Genomic DNA, 13,340 nt, shown 5'->3' with positions numbered 1-13,340 from the left:
CAAAACATGTAATCTTTAATGAATGATATGTTAAAAGAACTTTAATTTTCTGAGATGTAATAAAAACATATTTATATGCCAAAGTCAGAACGTAACAGAAGTGTTGTGGACATATAGATTCTCAATTTTAACAATGTAGAATTACTTTTTGAAACATAGGAAGGTGATGTTTTAGCAAATATAATTAATAAACATGTGTAGTAGAATAAACATACACATTCTTTCAATAAGATTAACATGGTATAGAGCTAGATTGTAATTAATTTGTAACAGACGCGAGATGGACAATCGTAACAGAAGTAATGTAACAGACATCATTTTGGAACTCATAGGCTTGACTTTGGCATATAAATATGTTTTTATTACATCTCAGAAAATTAAAGTTATCTTTTAACATATCATTCATTAAAGATTACATGTTTTGTGACCTGATGGTAAAAAAAGAAATGGTTTTAGGTGAATAAGTTCATGTCCCCATTTCAGTACCCATAAGCGTGGAATCACTCATATATATATATATATATATATATATATATATATATATATATATATATATATATATATACACACACACACACACACACACACACACAGTTAGGTCCATAAATATTTGGACAGAGGCAACATTTTTCTAATTTTGGTTCTGCACATTACCACAATGAATTATGAACAAAACAATTCAGATGCAGTTGAAGTTCAGACTTTCAGCTTTAATTCAGTGGGTTGAACAAAATGATTGCCTAAAAATGTGAGGAACTAAAGCATTTTTTAAACATAATCCCTTCATTTCAGGGGCTCAAAAGTAATTGGACAAATTAAATAATTGTAAATAAAATGTTCATTTCTAATATTTGGTTGAAAAGCCTTTGTTGGCAATGACTGCCTGAAGTCTTGAACTCATGGACATCACCAGACGCTGTGTTTCCTCCTTTTTAACGCTCTGCCAGGCCTTTACTGCAGCGGTTTTCAGTTGCTGTTTGTTTGTGAGCCTTTCTGTCTGAAGTTTAGTCTTTAACAAGTGAAATGCATGCTCAATTGGGTTGAGATCAGGTGACTGACTTGGCCATTCAAGAATATTCCACTTCTTTGCTTTAATAAACTCCTGGGTTGCTTTGGCTTTATGTTTTGGGTCATTGTCCATATGTATTATGAAACGCCGACCAATCAGTTTGGCTGGATTTGAGCACACAGTATGTCTCTGAATACCTCAGAATTCATCCGGCTGCTTCTGTCCTGTCTCACATCAATAAACACTAGTGACCCAGTGCCACTGGCAGCCATGCATGCCCAAGCCATCACGCTGCCTCCGCCGTGTTTTACAGATGATGTGGTATGCTTTGGATCATGAGCTGTACCACGCCTTCACCATACTTTTTTCTTTCCATCATTCTGGTAGAGGTTGATCTTGGTTTCATCTGTCCAAAGAATGTTCTTCCAGAACTGTGCTGGCTTTTTTAGATGTTTTTTAGCAAAGTCCAATCTAGCCTTTTTATTCTTGAGGCTTATGAGTGGCTTGAACCGTGCAGTGAACCCTCTGTATTTACTTTCATGCAGTCTTCTCTTTATGGTAGATTTGGATATTGATACACCTACCTCCTGGAGAGTGTTGTTCACTTGGTTGGCTGTTGTGAAGGGGTTTCTCTTCACCATGGAAATTATTCAGCGATCATCCACTACTGTTGTCTTCTGTGGGCGTCCAGGTCTTTTTGCATTAATGAGGTCACCAGTGCTTTCTTTCTTTCTCAGGATGCACCAAACTGTAGATTTTGCCACCCCTAATATTGTAGCAATTTCTCGGATGGGTTTTTTCTGTTTTCGCAGCTTAAGGATGGCTTGTTTCACCTGCACGGAGAGCTCCTTTGACCGCATGTTTTCTTCACAGCAAAATCTTCCAAATGCAAGCACCACACCTCAAATCAACTCCAGGCCTTTTATCTGCTTAATTGAGAATGACATAACGAAGGAATTGCCCACACCTGCCCATGAAATAGCCTTTGAGTCAATTGTCTGTTAGGACTAGGACTGTTTTGGCCTCTAGAGGCCGCTGTTATTTCCTTTTCATGTCGTGTTTATTTTGGCCTCTAGAGGCCGCCACTGTTCCTGTGTCTTGTGTTTGTGTTAATTGCCTAATTATCTTCACCTGTGTCCTTAATTAGTTTGTCTATTTATACCCCTGAGTTCAGTCCTCTTGTCACGGAGTCTTTGTGCTGTTATGTTTATCTCCAGTTTCCTTTGTACTGTGTTTTTTGATCTTCTTAGCTTTTGAATTTTTGCACTTTGCTTTTCTTTTGGATTATACTCTTTGGTTTTTTTTTTTGTCTTTTGTTTTGCCCTGTATATAGTGTATATAGTTTAAATAAACCTTTTGATTCTTTTTCTACTTCCGCCTCACGCCTCTGCATTTGAGTCATCCCCCTGGTGGCCTAGTGGGGGTTTGCTGGATTATCACACCAACGAACCAGGTTCGAATCCCAGCAAAACCCTAACAGAAAGACTCCGTCATGACCGACTCAGCAGAGGCTGCTTCAACTGTCTACCCGGCCAACCTTCAGGGAATTATGGCAGCTTTGACACGCTTCGGAGCGACCATGGACGCTCATGGACGTACGCTCACCAGCCAACGTGAGGCCCTCGCTCGCCACGAGGAACTGCTTCAGCAAATTGGGAAAACCCTGGCACAGCTGACATCTCTGCCTGCATCTCCTGCTCCTGATCCAGTTCCTGCTCCTGATCCAGCTCCCACTCCTGCTCCAGTGCCTCCTGCAATGCTGCCTTCTTCACCTCGCGAACCCAGCCTTCCTGCACCACAGAGGTATGACGGCAAGCACAGTGAGTGCCGAGAGTTCCTTACCCAGTGTCAACTCACCTTTGAGCTTCAGCCTACCACCTACACTACGGATCGCCGCAAGATTGCCTTTGTGATCACCTTATTAGCTGGTAAGGCGCGAGCCTGGGCTACTGCTATCTGGCAAAGACAGGGACCTGAGTGCTTTGATTTCCAGCTGTTTTCTGAAGAGATGCTTCGGGTCTTCGATCAGGCAGACATCAGTACCGACGCAGCCCGAAAGCTCATGTCCATCCGGCAAGGAGGAAGCGTCGCAGATTACGCCATCTCGTTCCGAACACTCGCAGCAGTAAGTGGATGGAACGAGACTGCCCTGGTGTCAGCCTTCCACCATGGTCTGTCTGACCCCATCAAGGACGGTCTGGCCTCTATTGGATGCCCAAGTGACCTCGAAACCCTCATCTCACATGCTATTCGTCTGGACAACAGGATGAGAGAACGCCACCAAGCCTTGAGCCCCCCCAGCCTCCCTACCTCTACCTGGAGACCGTCTACCTCCTTCAGTGACTGTCCAGAACCCATGCAAGTGGGTCGTACTCGCCTCTCCGCATCTGAGAGGGAGCGCAGAAGGAGGGACAAGTGCTGCATCTACTGTGGCAAGCCTGGTCACTTCCGAGCATCATGTCCCGAACTCTTGGGAAAAGGACCGCCCCGTCCAGCCGAGGGAGGGTTGTGACGGGGCCTACCCTCTCTCCCGGACTCCCTGGCCAAGGAATCTACATCCCGGTCTCCATCTCCTGGGGTGAGTCTGTCCACTCTTGTCAAGCTTTGATAGACTCAGGGGCGGCTGGGAACTTTATGGATATTCACTTCGCCCAAAGCATCAATATTCCGACTGCACCTCTTGAAGTCCCACTGTCTGTGTCTGCCCTCGATGGCCAAGCGTTAGGTGATGGAAGAGTCACCCAAGTTACTTCTCCAGTCTTCCTCCAGTCTCAAGGTCACAAGGAAGAAATATCCCTGCACCTGATTCCTTCACCTGAGTTCCCAGTTATTCTAGGCCTTCCTTGGCTTACTCGCCACAACCCTCGCATAGACTGGGTAACAAGCCAGGTTGTGGAATGGGGCCCTGCATGCCATGCCTCTTGTCTGCTCTCTAGCTCTCCTGTGTCTCCTGCCGAGCCCCCTGATCTCACCGAGTTATCTCAAGTTCCCACAGAGTACTGGGATCTCAAGGAGGTATTCAGCAAGAGCAGGGCCGCCGTTCTTCCTCCACACCGGGCCTACGACTGTGCCATCGACTTGCTCCCTGGGACTACCCCTCCTCGTGGCAGACTGTTTTCACTCTCTCAGCCAGAACGCAAGGCCATGGAGGAATACCTCAAAGATGCCCTGGTCTCTGGGTTTATTCGACCCTCCACTTCACCTGCTGGAGCCGGCTTCTTCTTTGTCGGCAAGAAGGATGGGGGGCTCCGACCATGTATTGATTACAGGGGCCTGAATAAGATCACTGTGCGCAACCGATATCCCCTTCCGCTGATGTCCACAGCTTTCGACCTGCTCCAAGGCGCCACCGTCTTCACCAAGTTGGACCTACGGAACGCATACCACCTCATCCGTATCCGACAGGGAGACGAGTGGAAGACTGCCTTTAACACCCCGTCTGGGCACTACGAATACCAGGTGATGCCCTTCGGACTCACCAACGCACCAGCTGTTTTTCAGGCCCTAATCAACGACGTCTTAAGGGACATGATTAACCTATACGTTTTTGTCTACCTCGACGACATCCTTATCTTTTCCAAGACCGTGCAGGAGCACCGCCACCATGTCCGCCAGGTTCTCCAGAGGCTGCTACAGAACAATCTGTTCGCCAAGGCCCAGAAATGCGAATTTCATGTTCCCGAGGTCTCCTTTCTGGGATTTATTGTACGGACAGGCCAACTCCAAATGGACCCTGCCAAGACCCTGGCCGTCCGGGATTGGCCTACTCCCAAGTCCGTTAAGGAGGTTCAGCGGTTCTTAGGATTCGCTAACTTCTACCGCAAGTTCATCAGGAACTTCAGTTCTGTGGCAGCACCCATGTCAGACCTCACCAAAGGGACAGGTGGATCTTATGGCTGGTCTCCTCAGGCAGAAAAGGCGTTCAAAGACCTCAAGGACCGCTTCTGCACGGCACCCATTCTGGTTCTCCCGGACACCTCCCAACCATTCATCGTGGAGGTGGACGCCTCGGACAGTGGTGTCGGCGCGGTGCTCTCTCAACGTTCGGAAGGAAAGCTGCACCCCTGCGCTTACTTCTCCCACCGCCTGAGTCCTGCTGAGTCCCGGTACGATGTGGGGGATCGAGAACTGCTAGCGGTCAAACTGGCCCTTGAGGAGTGGAGGCACTGGCTGGAGGGAGCACAACATCCATTCCTGGTTTGGACTGACCACAAGAACCTGGAGTACCTCCAGCAAGCCAAGAGACTGAACCCTCGACAGGCTAGGTGGGCCCTGTTTTTCAGTCGGTTTGACTTCACCCTCTCATACCGCCCCGGCTCCAAGAACACCAAACCTGACGCACTGTCCAGACTGTTCTCTGCCACTAACAGGGAGAATGAAGTCGGGCCTATTATCCCTGTGTCCCGGATTGTGGCCCCTGTCCGCTGGGGTATTGAGGAGGCTGTCCGACGAGCCCAACGCCAGGACCCCGGTCCTGGGACGGGGCCACCAGGCCTCTTGTACGTCCCACATCAAGCCCGGGCCAAGGTTCTCCAGTGGGGTCACTCTTCCCCTCTCACCGCCCACCCGGGAGCTCGGAGGACCCTGGACTTCCTGAAAAGACGCTTCTGGTGGCCTAACATGGAGAAGGAAGTAAGGTCATTTGTCCTGTCCTGTGAGGTTTGCACCAGAACCAAGAACCCACGACAGCGTCCCCAGGGTCTCCTGCATCCTCTGACCATTCCCCGGCGTCCCTGGTCCCACGTGGCAGTCGACTTTATCACGGGTCTCCCTGAGTCACAAGGTAACACGGTCATTTTGGTCTTAGTTGACAGATTCTCCAAGGCCTGCCGCTTCATACCACTGTGCAAACTCCCCTCTGCTCTTGAAACTGCGAAACTTTTGTTTAATCATGTCTTCCGAGTCTTTGGTCTTCCACAGGACATCGTCTCAGACCGAGGGCCCCAGTTCTCCTCCCGAGTGTGGCACGGGTTCTGCAAGGTCATCGGAGCCACTGCCAGCCTCTCCTCTGGGTTTCACCCACAGTCCAATGGTCAGACGGAGAGGCTCAACCAGGACCTGGAAACCACCCTGCGAGGCCTGGCTATGGATAACCCGACATCGTGGAGCACCTGGCTGCCATGGGCGGAGTACGCCCACAACACCCTGCAGTCATCGGCCACTAAGCTGTCGCCATTCCAGTGCCAATTCGGGTTCCAGCCACCTCTGTTCCCGGACCAGGAGGAGGACGCGGGGGTGCCCTCGGTCAACCAATATGTGAGACGGTGTCGCAAGACCTGGAGCAAGGTCAGGAAGACCCTCATACAGACCTCCAGAACCAACCAGACTCAGGCCAACCGCCATAGAAGACCTGCACACGCTTTCCGCCCTGGGCAGCGTGTTTGGCTGTCCACTAAGGACCTTCCACTGCGGGTGGAGAACCGCAAGCTTGCTCCTCGCTACATTGGCCCCTTCAAGGTGGTGCGCAGGGTGAACCCTGTCTCCTACCGGCTCCAGTTGCCCCGGACTCTGAGGATCAACCCCACTTTCCATGTTTCCCTGTTACGGCCCGTACTGACGTCTACGTATGCCCCTGCCCCTAGGAACCCCCCACCCCCCCGCATCTTCCAGGGGCAGACTGTGTTCACTGTGAATCGCCTGCTTGACTCCCGCCGGGTCCGCGGCGGGTTGCAATATCTGGTGGACTGGGAGGGCTATGGTCCTGAGGAGCGCTGCTGGGTTCCTGCTCGGGATGTCCTTGATAAAGAACTATGTCGGGACTTCCATTCGGCCCATCCGGATCGCCCTGGGAACGTCAGGAGACGCTCCTAGAGGGGGGGGGTCCTGTTAGGACTAGGACTGTTTTGGCCTCTAGAGGCCGCTGTTATTTCCTTTTCATGTCGTGTTTATTTTGGCCTCTAGAGGCCGCCACTGTTCCTGTGTCTTGTGTTTGTGTTAATTGCCTAATTATCTTCACCTGTGTCCTTAATTAGTTTGTCTATTTATACCCCTGAGTTCAGTCCTCTTGTCACGGAGTCTTTGTGCTGTTATGTTTATCTCCAGTTTCCTTTGTACTGTGTTTTTTGATCTTCTTAGCTTTTGAATTTTTGCACTTTGCTTTTCTTTTGGATTATACTCTTTGGTTTTTTTTTTTGTCTTTTGTTTTGCCCTGTATATAGTGTATATAGTTTAAATAAACCTTTTGATTCTTTTTCTACTTCCGCCTCACGCCTCTGCATTTGAGTCATCCCCCTGGTGGCCTAGTGGGGGTTTGCTGGATTATCACACCAACGAACCAGGTTCGAATCCCAGCAAAACCCTAACATTGTCCAATTACTTTTGGTCCCTTTAAAAACAGGGTGGCACATGTTAAGGAGCTGAAACTCCTAAACCCTTCATCCAATTTTAATGTGGATACCCTCAAATGAAAGCTGAAAGTCTGGACTTTATGTCCATATCCATTATATAACTATAACTTGAATATGTTTCAGTAAACAGGTAAAAAAACAAAATTTGTGGCAGTGTCCAAATATATATGGACCTAATGCCGCTTTTCCACTACAAACGCGGCTGAGTCGGGCTGAGCCGTGCCGTGCTGAGTCGGGCTGAACGGGGCTGTTGGAGTTGCATTTCGACTACAACCGCGCTGAACCGTGCTGGCTGGAAGTGGGTGGACACATTGGGTGGAGTTAGCGAAAGTGGGTGGACGTCACGTGATGTCGTTAAGCAGCGCAAACAGTGACATCAGTGATCTTTTAAGCGGTAGTCTCACAACCCGAATAGTAAACAATAAACATGGAGGACATGGAGTCGTTAGTGTTGCTGGTCTTGGTGCTGTGGCTTGTTGTCACCGACAACGCTTACAGATACTGGCAAGAGCGTATAGATGAGGCGAGGCGCATAAGGCTTCAGAAATTCTCGTAATTTGTAATTCTTCTCCTTCTTCCGGGTTTACGGTGTTTACAGATCCCAGCGTGCTCGCGGGGCGTGTGTGGGCATGTGAGGACACTCCTCCTCACCAACCAGTGCACAGGGGAGTGTCTGCTCACGCCCCCAGCCTCACTCGGCACGGCTTGGCTCGCTTCAGCCCCACTCCAAAACGGTGCGAGTTTTAGGGGCTAAGCAGGGCTGAAGCGAGCTGAGTCGTGCTGGTTTTTGGTAGTCGAAACGCGAGCCGTGTCGGGCTGAAGTGAGCTGAAGCGAGCTGAAGTGAGCTGAAAAAGGGTAGTGGAAAAGGGCCATAACTGTGTGTGTGTGTGTGTGTATATATATATATATATATATATATATATATATATATATAGTGAGCGATAATGGAGGTAACTGTAATGATAGATTCCTCCTGACTCTATCTTTGACAATTTAAGTAAAACGTACCTTTGTGCTTTTTGTTTTGATGTGCTCCTGGATGTTTCTAGCTCCTCTGTTTCCATAATTGATCATATCTGAGCACAGAATACACAGAACCTTTCCCAGCACGTCCACTTTTCGGATATGTTCCGTCAGGCACGTCGTCACAGTTTGTGTCCCTATCTGCACGGTAACGCTACTATCGAGCCATGCCCATCGGAAACAGTTCTTTATCCCGTTCGATTTATCGAGTTCCCTGGCACGATCCTCATTTTTGCGGTCCAAAACTTTCGCTATATTGGCGAAGTAACTTTGAAAACTAATCAAAATAACTAAACTTAAGAAGTGATCAAAACCGTGTACGTATAGCTCATTTCTCCGCGAATTGTAGAAGTGAGATGAAACTAGCGCCAAAACGTTGCCGGAAATCGTCGTGAGTTATCGTTAGCATAAATATTGAAGAAAGCAATGACGATTTCTGTTATCACAGCTGCAACTAATTTTGCGATGAGCGTTGCCGAAAGATGCTGGCGGGCAGTCGGTCGGTCCTGCCTGCTTGTGCCACCACAAACCTCGCCTCACGCCGACCCCCCCCCCCCCCCCCCCCAAAAAAAAAAAAATTTTTCTCAACGGATTTACACGTTTCACAAAAATGACATTTTCAGCGGGAAAAACTTGGAATTCCGCAGATCCGTGGAAAATTCTCATCCCTGGCAACTAAGACAATTAAACTGTATGTAACGCCTCAAAACCCCACCTTTTTCCTTGTACAAAGCAACAATCATTATGTTGATTGACCATGTGTTTTTGAACCACAGCTGATCCAAAAGGCCATGAATCGATGGAAAATCAAGAAAATCAGCCGATTTTCACAGAATCTACCGAGACTGAACCGGAAGTTCCCGAAGGGGTGCATGACGTCACATGTGTAACAATCCAGATATCAATTGTGTTCATGTGTGCAGCAGTGGTGAGACAAGTCTCGATATGGAATCGCGTTTTGGAGAGAATTCTGATAGTAGTGATATGTCGGATGAAGGGGCAGATAATTATCAAGGATATTCCAGAGTAAATGATTATCTTCTTGAGCCTCCAAGATGAGAAACTGCCAGTTCACTCAGTTTTCCTCTGTAGCGTGTGCAAGATAGATAGATAGATAGATAGATAGATAGATAGATAGAAATGTGCAGAACGTGGTAGTTACCTTTCATCATGTTTTCCTGAACAAAACTAAAAACAAATCGAGTCTTGCAATATTGCACTCTGAGAGCATTTAACATGTTTCAGTTAATAATTAATGATGATTGCGCATGTGCATTTTTCTTCCTGTTAAAGTGCATCAGATATAATAAGATCGGATGTCACGAGCATGTAAATGTTGCTCATAATCCTGCGTCTCTGTGTCACAGTTCCCCTGTTATCACTGTGTGTGATAATAGGGGAACTGACGAACTGTCAGATCAAATGTCATTTGTTAAATAAATGTGTTTCTTTTTGCTCCAGTAATTCCCATGTGGGGCGGCACGGTGGTGTAGTGGTTAGCGCTGTTGCCTCACAGCAAGAAGGTCCGGGTTCGAGCCCTGGGGCCGGCGAGGGCCTTTCTGTGCGGAGTTTGCATGTTCTCCCCGTGTCCGCGTGGGTTTCCTCCGGGTGCTCCGGTTTCCCCCACAGTCCAAAGACATGCAGGTTAGGTTAACTGGTGACTCTAAATTGAGCGTAGGTGTGAATGTGAGTGTGAATGGTTGTCTGTGTCTGTGTGTCAGCCCTGTGATGACCTGGCGACTTGTCCAGGGTGTACCCCGCCTTTCACCTGTAGTCAGCTGGGATAGGCTCCAGCTTGCCTGCGACCCTGTAGAACAGGATAAAGCGGCTACAGATAATGAGATGAGATGAGATGAATTCCCATGTGGTCGTTCTGGTAGTACTGAACACTTGATGAATCAGATTTATTAGTAGTAGGCGACACAAAATCTGCCCGCTTCGTCTGCACAAACCTCACCCGCTGTCGCTTTAGATTCGTGTTTTTTCTCGGAAACTTGTGAACTGAATGTCCTGTTGTATAGGAATTTGAACATCCAAACACAACGCAGCGCTTTCACATCGCTATTTTTGTAAGATTTCGAAAACAATATCCAATCTCGGTGAGTAAACAAGCACAGAGTCAGATGAACTGAAATGACCCAGATAACCCGGGTTCCACGTGTGACGTCATGTGAGATCAGCCCTGAGGCAAGGAAGCTGTGATTTATCCGGAAGCCGCGATTTATCGATAGTTTTGTGCTTGATAATAAAATAACAAATAAATATATATTATTTACCAGCTGGGAGGTCCGTATCGTGAAATACCGTGACCGAGGTATTGAAAGTACTGAGCGAGGCCCTCTGGGCCGAGGTCAGTATTCAAGGCCGAGGTCACGGTATTTCACCATACGGACCGACCTTAAGCTGGTAAATAATATATTTATTTTTTCTTTACCAAATTCTAACAGAAAACGAGAGCACCCGAAAGGGAAAACCGAGCCGAGCCACCATTTTGAATCCTCATTCACGGCTGTAATGCAAATTGCTTCCTCCTCGGTATACAAGTGCACTTCCATGGCAGAAAAACAACTACATTTTGCCACCTATGTAGTCCCCTATTTATACAAAACTGAGTCATTCAGGATTCAGCCATGTTTTTGCTCAGCGTTAGCAACCGTTAGAGGTTTTTAGCTTTCTCCTGAAATGTTTTCTTTTATTTCTTCTTCCTCAGGGTAGTAAAACTCGCTTTCGCTGTGAACACTGTCGTTATCACTGTCCATGATGTAAAATTAATGCTATTCTCCTGAGAAATGCTGGCAAAAATTTATAAGATTTTTGATAAAAATCTTATAAATAAATCTTATAAAAAAGATAAATGTTGACAAAAATTGCTACTATGTTTGTCATTGTTGTGAACGAGCGAGTTGCCAGAGGTCCGTAACTGGGATCCATATCGTAGGATACAGACCCGCTCGCCAGCCAATCAGAGCGCAGGATTTGATGGAAACCGGACCGCGAAAAAATTTATTTATATTATTTCCCCCCCTGCTTTATTAATTCCTTTTGGTCATTACTAATGATGTACAGTGGGGCAAAAAAGTATTTAGTCAGCCACCAATTGTGCAAGTTCTCCCACTTAAAAAGATGAGAGAGGCCTGTAATTTTCATCATAGGTACACTTCAACTGTGAGAGACAGAATGGGGGGAAAGAATCCAGGAAATCACATTGTAGGATTTTTAATGAATTAATTGGTAAATTCCTCGGTAAAATAAGTATTTGGTCACCTACAAACAAGCAAGATTTCTGGCTCTCACAGACCTGGAACTACTTCTTTAAGAGGCTCCTCTGTCCTCCACTCGTTACCTGTATTAATGGCACCTGTTTGAACTCGTTATCAGTATAAAAGACACCTGTCCACAACCTCAAACAGTCACACTCCAAACTCCACTATGGCCAAGACCAAAGAGCTGTCAAAGGACACCAGAAACAAAATTGTAGACCTGCACCAGGCTAGGAAGACTGAATCTGCAATAGGTAAGCAGCTTGGTGTGAAGAAATCAACTGTGGGAGCAATTATTAGAAAATGGAAGACATACAAGACCACTGATAATCTCCCTCGATCTGGGGCTCCACGCAAGATCTCACCCCGTGGGGTCAAAATGATCACAAGAACGGTGAGCAAAAATCCCAGAACCACACGGGGGGACCTAGTGAATAACCTGCAGAGAGCTGGGACCAAAGTAACAAAGGCTACCATCAGTAACACACTACGCTGCCAGGGACTCAAATCCTGCAGTGCCAGACATGTCCCCCTGCTTAAGCCAGTACATGTCCAGGCCCGTCTGAAGTTTGCTAGAGAGCATTTGGATGATCCAGAAGAGGATTGGGAGAATGTCATATGGTCAGATGAAACCAAAATAGAACTTTTTGGTAAAAACTCAGCTTGTCGTGTTTGGAGGAGAAAGAATGCTGAGTTGCATCCAAAGAACACCATACCTACTGTGAAGCATGGAGGTGGAAACATCATGCTTTGGGGCTGTTTTTCTGCAAAGGGACCAGGACGACTGATCTGTGTAAAGGAAAGAATGAATGGGGCCATGTATCGTGAGATTTTGAGTGAAAACCTCCTTCCATCAGCAAGGGCATTGAAGATGAAATGTGGCTGGGTCTTTCAGCATGACAATGATCCCAAACACACCGCCCGGGCAACGAAGGAGTGGCTTCGTAAGAAGCATTTCAAGGTCCTGGAATGGCCTAGCCAGTCTCCAGATCTCAACCCCATAGAAAATCTTTGGAGGGAGTTGAAAGTCCGTGTTGCCCAGCGACAGCCCCAAAACATCACTGCTCTAGAGGAGATCTGCATGGAGGAATGGGCCAAAATACCAGCAACAGTGTGTGAAAACCTTGTGAAGACTTACAGAAAACATTTGACCTCTGTCATTGCCAACAAAGGGTATATAATGAAGTATTGAGATGAACTTTTGTTATTGACCAAATACTTATTTTCCACCATAATTTGCAAATAAATTCTTTAAAAATCAGACAATGTGATTTTCTGGATTTTTTTTCCTCATTCTGTCTCTCATAGTTGAAGTGTACCTATGATGAAAATTACAGGCCTCTCTCATCTTTTTAAGTGGGAGAACTTGCACAATTGGTGACTGACTAAATACTTTTTTGCCCCACTGTATATTCATTTTAAAGCATTACAATAAGGCATTACATACACTTTAAAGGGAAGGGAGACACGAAATGAGGGAAAACATGGACATGAAAAGAGGGCTGACTGAGCTGATGACACCGCTTGCGGACAGTGGTGTTGAGAATGAATTTGCTATCCCCACTGAGAGCAAAAGCGCACAGCTGTTTGCATACACACACAAACAAGTATGTGTGTGCCAATTTGGTGGAGCTCTTGGGGGAAGAGTAACGCAATATGAGAAACTGTGGCACCATGAGCACGTACCACCGAAAATCTAC

The 13,340-nt window shown here is 46.9% G+C and overlaps 1 protein-coding gene across 1 annotated transcript in view; it reads right to left on the bottom strand.

Annotated features, from left to right (window-relative positions):
* gpc4 (glypican 4) overlaps positions 1–13,340 on the bottom strand; it is a 103,294-nt gene that overhangs the window by 63,803 nt on the left and 26,151 nt on the right. The gene's annotated exons all lie outside the window — the stretch shown is intronic.

This window comes from Neoarius graeffei, chromosome 8, assembly GCF_027579695.1.
Source record: "Neoarius graeffei isolate fNeoGra1 chromosome 8, fNeoGra1.pri, whole genome shotgun sequence".
Classification (NCBI taxonomy): Eukaryota; Metazoa; Chordata; class Actinopteri; order Siluriformes; family Ariidae; genus Neoarius; species Neoarius graeffei.
This window is presented reverse-complemented; position numbering and strand designations above follow the sequence as displayed.